General features: G+C 47.8%; 1 long non-coding RNA gene across 1 annotated transcript; it reads left to right on the forward strand.

Moving 5' to 3' along the window:
• Positions 1–4,510: 4,510 nt before the first annotated feature.
• Positions 4,511–9,051, forward strand: LOC108963578 (uncharacterized). The gene is made up of 3 exons (XR_007780386.1): positions 4,511–4,580; positions 7,694–7,798; positions 8,741–9,051. It is a non-coding gene; the product is annotated as an uncharacterized LOC108963578 (long non-coding RNA).
• The last annotated feature ends 1,859 nt before the right edge of the window (positions 9,052–10,910 follow it).

Genomic DNA, 10,910 nt, shown 5'->3' on the forward strand with positions numbered 1-10,910 from the left:
GGGGTCAGGGGAGAGAAAAGAAGTGAATAAAAAGGGGGGGGCGAAATGGGAGGGAAAGAAGAGGGTTTTGGGAAGGAGAGGGAAAGGTGGGAAAGGCAGAGAAAGAAGGGGAATAGGAGGAGGAAGAAGGAGTGGTAGAGGCGGGGACAGGAGGGGAGGCCGGAGCCCCTCCTGTCCCAGCCTGGGGAGGACGGACAAGAGGCGGGCTTCCGCCGCAACGCGCTCAGACTGAACAACCGGCGGGCGAGGCGATTTCCGGGACTTAAATCGCCTCGGCCCCGCCCCGCGCAGCCGCCCGGGGACTCCGGGCACCTGAGCCGGGCCCGGGCCCCGCCCCTGAAGCCTCGCCTCCGGTACCGTCCGCCCCCGCCCGCCTCCGGGCCCGCCCCACAGGGCTCTTCGGCTCGCTTCGACTCCACTCGTCTAAACTCGGACTGGTTCGGCTAAATTCGGCAAGTTTCGGCTTGCTTCGGCTACACTCGGCTACTCTCGGCCAAACTCGGCTTCTAATTATTAATTATTTATTAATAGTTATTATTTTTAATGATTAATTACTCTTTAGCTAATAATTAATTTTTAAATAAAGGAATAAATAGTGATTCATTACATAATGAGCTAAAATTACTCTTCCCCCCCTCCGGGGCTTTCCCTTCCCCTCCCGCTTTCCTGCACAGCCCGACCTCCCTCCCTGCCCCTTCTCATCCCCTGCCATCTCTCCTCTCTTCCCGTTCTCCCCTTTCCTTCTTTCCCCTTCAGCCGCGGGGCTGGGGGTGCCGGACAATAATAAAGCCCACAGGGCCGGCGCCCGGACCGCGCTGGAGCCCCTTGGCGGTGTCCCCATGCAGTTCCCGTGGGGGAACGCAGGGGACGCGGCCGGGGCTCCGCTTCCCCCGTCACACGGGGGCGCTCTCCTTAGGAGAGGGTCCCGGGAAAGGGGGCTCCCTCATTAGGAGGGGGTCCTCGGTTGGAGGGGTGGGGTCAGTGTGGACCCCTCCGCCCGGCCCCCTATCCCCGGACCCCTCCTCCGGACGGGATCTGCCCCAGCCCCCTCCCGGGGAGCGGAGCGCTCCTAAGGAGGTGGGGGTCCTAAGGAGGTGTGGGTCCTAAGGAGGGGGCCTTCCCTTACTTACCCGCACCCCCCCCCCCTAATGAGGGGGCCCTCCCTGATCCCCCAGCCCCGAGCCCCCCAGTGTGATGTTAGGAAAGCCGGAGCCCCCGCAGGGTCGGGCGGTGTGCTGGACTGGAATGGGGGGATCCGCAGAGCGGGTCCGGCCCCGTGCGGGGACCCCAGCGGGGGCGGGGGCGCCGGGCTCCGGCCCTCTGGGCTTTATTATTGCCCGGCACCCCGAGCCCCGCGGCTGCGAGGAAAGAGAGAGAGAGCAGGAGATGGAGACTGGAAATAAGCAATACACAGCAACCCTCACTCAGCTTCCTCCTGCTCTTATGCTCAAACTGTACTATCTAAAGCTGACTTAAAAAAAAACCCAACTACGAAACCCCCAAGACATAATGTAAATAAAAGCACAACTTTAAACAACACTTAAAAAGCAACATTAATTCAAACTGCCATACTCATGCCAGCTTTCAGGAGTTAAATAAAAATACAGTTACAAATTAAATAGAAGCTTTTTAAAGTTACCATTTCAGCCAAGTAGGAATATTTTGTCAAATGATGCATTTCAGGAAAACTTAATTTGATGAAAAATTCCCAGTTTGGGGTAAAGGTGAGTCAGCCAGTTCTCACAAACCTGTGGCTGCCACTGCCTGACTTTGAGAGAACTCCATCCCATGCTCCCAGCAAGTACAGTCATTAATCTTTATGCTTTTCAGCAAAATCCTATAATTCACACAATAAGTGCTGCACTATTACACACTGGGTGAAATCCAGGCCCTACAGAAACCACCAGTAATTCTCCTGCCAGCAGTGCTGCTGTTTCTGTTCGATTTCCTGCCACTGATGACTGCCCAGTGTTCCACCTCTCTAGGTTCCTCTGCAAGGCCTCCAGTCCCTTGAGCCCACAGCACCTCCCTCTTCAGCATCCTCAGCAAACTCACTCCTGGTGCGTGCACTCCTGCACACAGATCCTGGGTAGCAGCATTGAACAGTACGAGCCCTTGGAGTGAGACCCAAGCACTCTGCTGGCAAACCACAGCTCTTCTCTTCCTGTGGCACCTGGCCTGGCTTCCAGAGAGCCAAGAGCAGTGGGCCCTGTTCAGCCAAGCTGGCAACCTACCACACCCACCTGGCTTCTGCCTTAATGGCACTGCCTCTCCTGCACATGTTTCAATAAAACCTGACCAGCACTCTGGGCCCCCTGACCAGCTCCTCAGGGTACGTGGCCAACTGCTCCCTGGCAGTTTAAATTTGCTCTCTTGAAATCCAGGGCAACAACTCTGCTTTTTGTAACTACACCAGAAAATTTAAATCCAACCATTTCAAGGTCACTGTGACCAGAACCATCACTCCTGCCATGAGTCCTCTATTCACAAACCCCTGTGGCAGAGCACCTTTCCTAGTTGGCTCACTGAGCACTTGTGATGAGAAATTATCCTCAACAAACTTCAGGAATTCCCAGACTGCTTGTCACAGCAGTATGGTACTCATGTCTAGTTAAGTTACTCACTGATCCTAAATTAAAATTGGACTTTACATTCCACTAGCATTTAGGAATGTTCTACTAGCATTTAAGAATTGTGAAACACACAATCTTGCCACACAACCACTTAGCTTCAAACATGGCCCCAGAGCCTTGTTCATTGACCTGGGTAAAGCAGAGCCCTGGCCCACGCCCACAGAGGCTTGAGAGGAATGATTAATGTTTAACATGCTCCAGCTCACATATGTGAAATAGCTCCAACATGCCAGCTATGGGCAGATGGTACCTTAATTCACCAGGCACACTGGGAACACACGAGCTGTGCCACCAGCTGGCAGGTGTCACCCACAGCCCCGTGTCCCTGCCCCCCAGAGCGAGCACAGCCCGGCTTGGCCCATGGTCAGACCCCAGAGCCCCCCTCACCAGGCCCCAAAGATCTCCATCCACGTGTCCCCAGCACCGGTGATCCAACAGCTCCGGCCCCTCCTGTGCCACGGGCTGTCCATCCCACGTGGCAGCTGGCACAGCCCGCCTCGGGGCACAGAGCAGCCCAGGTGCCAGCCCTGGGAACAGCACCCACGGCACAGCCAGAGCCAGGGCAGTCTCCTGGGATCATTCCCAGAGCCCAGCTCCAGCCACACGCGCAGCTGGAGGCTCTGGCAGGGACCAGGGCCACCCCATCCCATGCCAAAGACAGCTCCACAGCCTGGGCAGTGGGGGAAAGCTCTCATGTGAGTTGGAAAAGCATCAGCTGATATCTGGAGGAAATAACTCACTTCCCCCTGGGGATAAAGATTCAGATTTGTATATGTGGTGTTTTGTTTTTTTCTAGTCATAATAAACTTCTGAGGACAAAAACCAAGTTTTCAGGAGTATTCTAGCAACAGCAGGTGAGTTCTAAACTTCAGTTCATGCAGAATTAATCCTTGCAAGCATTAATTAAAACTTGGGGTTTTTTCTTGGTAAGTAGAGAGAATAATATCTGAATCCCTGAATAAGCCTTGGAAGCAAATAATGTTGAAACGACTGCAAATTACATAGTTTAAGAGTCTTCACTTGGACATGAAATTCACTAATTGTTTCTTGTTCTTTAAATGGGCACATTCTATCTCCTATTTAATAAATATAAAGATTCATTCACTGAGATCACTAAAACAATAATTGCATGTGTTGAAAATCCAATACAACAGAAGAAGTCCAAGAGGCTGGAAAGTGTTGTTTTAGAGCCAGTAGAAAGTTTTAGCTTTTAAAATAAAACCACTCCCAAACACAGCAAGCTGATACCAATGTTTCAGTAAAAGAGGGGTCCCATACAGCATTAACAGGCTCTGCAGTGGCTGTGTCATATAACCTATGGGGAGACTGATCAGATTGACAGAGCAGGTACCTTTGGTCCAAAAAAAATTTACTGAAACATCTTAGCAGTATCTCCAAATAAGAATATCAATACATAGATATTTAAAGTGGGCATTTGCTGGAAATCAAACAGAATTTTCCTCCCTTCTCCCTTATTTTGTGTTTCTTTAAAAAAAGGTCACTTTCCACTGTTGGATCTCATTTCTCCATTTAAAAAAAAAAAAGAGAGAAAATTATTTAACCAGCAAACTTGTTCCTTTCTCAAACACTAATACTACTAACACTGTGAAAATGTAAGAAATTAAACACAAAAAATGGAATTCTCAAATAATTTTTCTTTAACTGTATTCTGGGGACAACATTGTGTAACTGGGAAGCCTTGTGAGGCTATGGCAATAGATTTCAAGCTCTGCTGAGCTGAGCTGGTATGTGATTACACAGGCAGGTCGCGCATGCAGTTCCTAGTGGTTAAAGACAGCCAGATGTTTCCTTACAGAGCTGGGCACTCCTCCCCTCCCCACCCAACAAGAACCTGTGTCCTTTTAAGCCCAGCTCGGCCCCGGCCAGCCCCGTTTGCCCAGTGACATCTCCACGGTGTGCGGGACAAAGGCGGACACGCAACAGCAGGTTAGTGACTGTGTCTGTTTTCACAGCGAGGGAGAGGAGAGGCCGTTCTTTGTTCTCTAATGCCAGCAGACGCATCAGCCCTTTACCCGCAGCAGCATTCACTGCCCGGGGGCCAGAGGCAGCAGCCTGGCAGGTCACCCTGGCCCCGTAAAGCAGGCAGGTGCCACAATCCCCGGGGCAGCAAGGCTCCGCAGGGGCCCTGCCCTCGCTGCTCTGAGCCCCCTGAGTGCCCTGCAACCGCTGAGAAACACAGCACGCCCTGAGGGGGTGCCTGGTGACAGCTGGCTCTCTGCAGCCACCCTTCAGCCATGCCATCACAGAGCTCCAGCCCAGGGCTCCCAAAGAGGGAGAAAATGACTGCTTGTCCCAGTGACTGGGACTCCAGGGTCCACACTGCTCCTGTTTCTCACACACTGAAGCTGCAGAGGCCGGGTACAAACATCACCTGTGGGTTCTGAAGTGTCCGGGCACACGAATACCTCAACCTAGTGCATCACACAGTATTTGGGATTACACTTCAGCTAAATACGTTTTGGAGCTCTGTGCCATAGTGCTCAGTGAGCACAGTACAAAGCCACTGATTTCCAAGAGCTGATCTGGAAAAACCCTGGAACACAGGCAATTGTTCTCTCACAAAAGCTGCTGCCTCACTTTCCTCCCCACTTTAGTCCTTCTTTTCACTCAAAACTATCTTTGAACACCTGACGATGTCTAATGGTCAGCACCTGCACCAACTTAAGTAATTACAGACCAGCTGCACCTGGGCAGCCATGGCCTGCCCCTCAAACCTGTTGGTTTGGATTACCGACAGGGACAGACTGGGAAAAGATAGTAGCTCCTTTTTTCTCTGAGGTCTTGAAATCAGGATTTTGTGAAAAAGGCTTCAGGAAACAGGCAGAAGTGTCCAGGATCAAGACACCATCACCCTAGATCATCCAGAGGCTAAAACACAAGGCCACCTCTGATTCACTAACCACACTTAATAACCAAATAACCAAACTTATTTCAGTTTTTCTAAGCTGTCCTCAGAGAGCATGAAGATGCTGGCAGGCAGGCAAAAAGTTTTCTGGTAATTTCTTTCTGATCCAGCACATTTCCCACCAATAATCATTCTATAAAGCTCACCAAATCTAATACATGCCAAGCCACACCACCACCTATTTTAATTGCCCAGTACAGGAACCTCAGTCACCCCATTCCAACCACAAAAAATAGAAATCCACTTACTTGTCAGTTTTAAGTCTCTCCAGGCAAGTCAATCTAGAACAGCAGTCTCAGGAACTCCAGAGCTGGCATTATCCAGTAAATTTAATATCCAATGCAATGGGTAAGGTTCTAGAATTTAGCAGAACCATTTCTGAAACTCTCCCCACACTGACAATCACTTTAGACTAAAAATCGTTACAAGGTCCCTGAACCACCCTCACACCTGATCTCAATCAGGACTAATTGACTTCCAGCATGTTAGAACACCTGTGCAACTCCCACACCTGTTTCTACTGCCTGTACTAGACATTAATAATTCTTTCGATTCCTTTGATACATAATGTTGTAATTCCCAGTGCTAGGTCAAGAATTGCCAGTGCTCACTTTATTTTGAGCTCAAGATCTGTATTTCACCCCCCTGCTGTTTCTTGTACAGGTTCCCAGCAACACAGGAACCTTTCAGCACCTAAGGGGCTCACAGGAGGAATGGGGAGGGAATTGGGACAAGGGCCTGGACTCACAGGACACAAGGAATGGCTTCACATTTCCAGAGAGCAAGATTAGATGGGATATTGGGAAGAAATTCTCAGCTGTGAGGGTGATGAGGCCCTGGCACAGGTGGCCGGAGGAGCTGTGGCTGCCCCATCCCTGGGAGTGTAAAGCTCTGGCTGCCCCATCCTGAGAGTGGAAGACATCCCTGCCCATGAGGGTGGAAGGAAATGATCTTTAAGAGTTGGTAAAACAGTTTAGACTAAATGTGGAATTTGTGTGAAGTTTCCATCTAGTAAGGAAGGTACCTGCAATGTCCACCAAACACTCGATGGCTCATTCTTCATTACTTTCCAAAACATTGCCATCATAGCTGCACTGTTTTTCTGTGTAATGGGGAATTAGGAGCAGATGAGTATAGAAAAGGAAAGCCAAGTCCATCCCGTGCCAAGCTGAGGCTACTTGGCTACTTTTGGGCCCCTGACTTTAAGCCCGTCTGGTGGCCAGACTAGCTGTAGGAAGCTCTTCCAGTCACCACTGGACCCAGGCAGAACATTGCAAGGAGTTATAAAACCACTATAAGAAATTTGTCTTCACAATTTCTCAAGGGGCAAAACTGATTTTTTTGTTTTTCTCCAAAGAGCAAAACTATCACCTGGGTGCAATGCTGACAGACATCTCCTGAGACTGCTCCTGGCTGTACTGCAGTGCTGCAATTAAAACAGGTAGCAGTCAATTAGAGCTGGCTGCAGCAAGCCCAGGGCACCAAGAGCCCTGTCCACGCTGCCCCAAACTCTGCCTCAGACCTGCCCCAGGCCTGGCTGCTGGAGATGGGCCCGTGGAGGGACAGGGCACAGGGCCCCTCAGCAGAGCCACCCTCAGCCCCAGGCACAGACTGCTCTAGGGTCTGACAGAGTTCAGGTCACCAAAGTCTCCTCAAGTTCTGAAAAGTGGATTGAAACAGAATTTTTACTTGCAGAGACAAAAAATTAATAAAGCTGCTTATCCTCATGTGTGGCTCAGGAGACAGGGGAGTAACAGAGCTGGAAGGTGCTCCCTCAGACATCCTAGGGCATCCTTTGTACAGTGGTGTGCCCAGCACACCTGTCTGCAGAGCCAGCAGATCTCCTGGGAGAAGGGGAGTCACCCTGAGGGACTGGTAAATACAAGGTTTTTGTGTTAGCCTTTTGTTTACAGCAAAATTGCTTAAATTCTGCCCACAACTATTTTGCTGGGGAAGAAGCAATGTCATGGAGGGTACACTGTCAGCCAGACCTTACTCTCCTAATCTGAAGATAATTCCCAACCCCTCTCTGTGAGAGGGTGAATGGTTACAGGAAATGCCAGGATGATCCAGAACTGATGTAATGAGTTTAAAGATTGGGAAACTCAAATCAATTTCGTTTACTGATCCCCAGCAGAAATCAGAAGAGATCATGGCTTCCAGGTTAAAGACCTTTGCTCAACTTTCTGCTGCTCTGAGTTAATCTTTCTCTACCCAGCCATCGGAGTGACCAGCACAGGTAATCTTTAACCAGTGGCCATTGACTGACAAGGATCACAGCATTTCTCCTCTGGGATCTGAGCTGTCCCAGCACTTGTAGCCCTTACCTCTGTCCATGAGATTGTGGTAAATATGCCCTTTGAATGCTGCAGTACTCTGGGATAAGCTGATAAACACCACCTTTGTCTACTCTGAGCCCAAGAATTCCTGTAGCAATGTCCTCTCAAAAATTATATGGCCATACCCAAAAGAGATGTGAGTCAGCATAGTCACTGACATTAAGAAAGCAAAGGGATAAATTCAGTTCCACTGTTGGATATGTGTACTTTTTCTCCATAAAAGATTCTGGCCTAAATCTTTGAGCCAGATTTGTCTGGAAGTTTAAGCCAAGGGAGCCATGTCCACAGCTAGTGGGACAGTGGCAGGATTTTTCCAAAGATGATAATAGTCAGGTCCAGATCAGTTGAAGAGTATTATGTGCTGGAATAAAGCCACAAAGATACAGCTCAGGTTTTTGCCCCTGCAGTTATTCCTTCAGTTTTGAAGCTGTTCTTCCACTGTTTCTGCACAGAAAAGATACCATCCCTGTCATTTCTTTCAACATATCTTTTATATTGTATATAAGAAAAATTAGAGGAAAGAGCTTTTGTAGGGATCAAATCGTGTCCTTTGTCTTGGGACACCTTACTCACCAGGAACTCTGCATATAAAATGGAAGCACAGAATAATTTAGGCTGGAAGGGACTTTTGGAGATCACAGGACTCAGTCCTCTGCTCTGAGCAGTGCCAGCCTCACAGTTAGACTGCACTTCAAAGTTAGATGATTTTGCTTGGGGTCATAGGTACATATTTCCAAGGGAAAAATCTGGCCCTCAGGTCTATGTGCAACGTATGTTGCATTATCTGCCCCTGTGTCAACTTTAGCAACATTTAAACAAACCGGTTCCTTTTCTTTTTCCAGGAATTTCCCAATATTTTGGCATTTCATTTCAGAGAACTGGACCCCAACCAGTCTGCAGCAGTACTGGATGTTGCAATGCAGTTCCAGACTTTCCCCAGGCTCCCTGTGGAGTGACCAGTGCTTCACCTACAGTTGCAGAGCCCCATTTTGAGGGAAACTGGATTTTTTTCCCCCAGAAACACAACCCACAAACACCAAATAAGTGGTATTTCTGCTGTGATTAAAAGTAGCACATTTTAGTTTTTCTCTGCTAGTTTTGGACAACATGTGGTATTTTCGTTTTGGGTTGGTCATTTTCTTTTTAATATGAAGTCTTCTTGACCTAATATTGTCCTCTTTTTTTCTGATTAAGCATATTGTCATATATCTTCTGTAGACTTCAAATGCACATCTGTACTTTCAGAGTAGCATAAGGAGTTTGCACACAGGATGCTGATATAATTTTACAGGTCATTTTTAGATACCTACTTTCCCCAAAACATGTTCTACTACTAGGGCAGACTCTGAACTAGTAGAAACAGTATTTTTGTCATCTTTACACTGTGAGCATGTACCAGTCCCAAATGAGGAATTACATAACAGGACTGGGATTAGAAATCAGCATTTTAGGAAACAGTAGATTATTCTTGCCGTGACAGATTTGCAGTCTAAGACAGAGTTAAGCAAAAAAGATGTGTTATCAGCTGGTAACAGAGAAGGTGTAAGGAGGAGAGGGCAAGACACAAAGTGTTTTCCAAATTTGATTTCATGGTGGTTTTCTGCTGCTGGATAGACACATCCAGCCAAAATCAGTAAAATTACCTGGTTCCTCACTTTTGTGAAGTATTTATATTGAAAACTTTGCTTCCTAAACCCCCAAACTATTACTTCAGACTTTATCAAAACGTTCTAATGGAACAGAAGTATAGTTATGGAAGTAAGTGATGAAACAACTGTTAGTTAACTAGCAAATGTTCACATCCCTAAAATGTGACTTTATTTTATGGTCAGAGAAAATCTCAGGTTCAAATCCTATTTTAGCCTAAAAAGTGAAATTCATCAGGCCCTAAACTGGAGGTTTATGCAATGGTCTCTTTGTTGGATGAGGTCCGGGAGGTGTGTACGATTCCTGAGTTTGCCAGTGGTGTTCAGACAGGCTCAACTGAAGCCAGGCTTTCCCCCTTACCTCCCAGGTGTGCTGGAAAAAGTAAACCCTGAAAATTACCAAGCAAAGCAGACAGTACATCAAAATTTAAGAAAGAAAAAAGATTGGCAAGCCTCAGCAGTGAACATGAGATGAGCACTGAGGAACTGACGAAATCAGTCTCACTGTCAGAAGTAAGCAATTAATATGCAGCCAGAGTAAACACTCTTCATCTCAGGGTTCAGCAAAACAAAGAGCTGAAACCCCCTTATCTTTTGCATTTTTCCCTCCCCACATGTGCTCTCTAAAGGAACAGAGAAAATTGAAGTCTCAGAGCTTTTTGCCATTCTTTAGTCTGACTAAAGGTGACTCCGGCTCAGTGCAGCGAGGGTCATCTCCCTCCCCCAGATCAATATTTTAATATGACTTATCAGAACAAGAATGAATTGTTTACTTTAAAACCTCAGGATCCCATAAAGGGAGAGGGAAAGGTGTCCACTGGAAGCAGAGGCTTGCAGCAGCTGCCCACTGCTGGGAACTCAGAAAAGAAACCACGACTCCAAAGATTCGAGTACAGACAGTCAGCAAAATGTCCAGCGAGAGAATCCCAGTTCTGCCAAGCCCTAACAGCACACCAGAGGATCCTTTGGCTGTTGTCTCCGATGGTAAGTGCCTTCCTGAGCAAAATTCATGTGAGGAAAAGGAAATGCTAAAAGAGATTAACAAAAATAAAATAGTGCAGGTGGATTTCCAACACTAAGCACTTCAGCATACTAAAATATCCACACATACCCCGGGCTCAACTGTGTAATTTAACAGGATTTAATGTCTTGGACCTAGGGATCTCTACCTGCACTTGGAAAGAGATTAGGCTTTTGTTAGTGTAGTGTAAGCCACCCCGTTTGTTGTTTTTAAGAAATGGGGTGGTGGGGAAGCTGACAGACTTTCTGGGGGATCAGGAATGCCTCCAGGTCTGGCCATGTGGGAAGAACAGGTTCTGTGACCCATCTCAAAAAACCCTCTTGAAAACATATTTGTTCTTCCCAA

This window comes from Serinus canaria, chromosome Z (assembly GCF_022539315.1).
Source record: "Serinus canaria isolate serCan28SL12 chromosome Z, serCan2020, whole genome shotgun sequence".
NCBI classification, from domain to species: Eukaryota; Metazoa; Chordata; class Aves; order Passeriformes; family Fringillidae; genus Serinus; species Serinus canaria.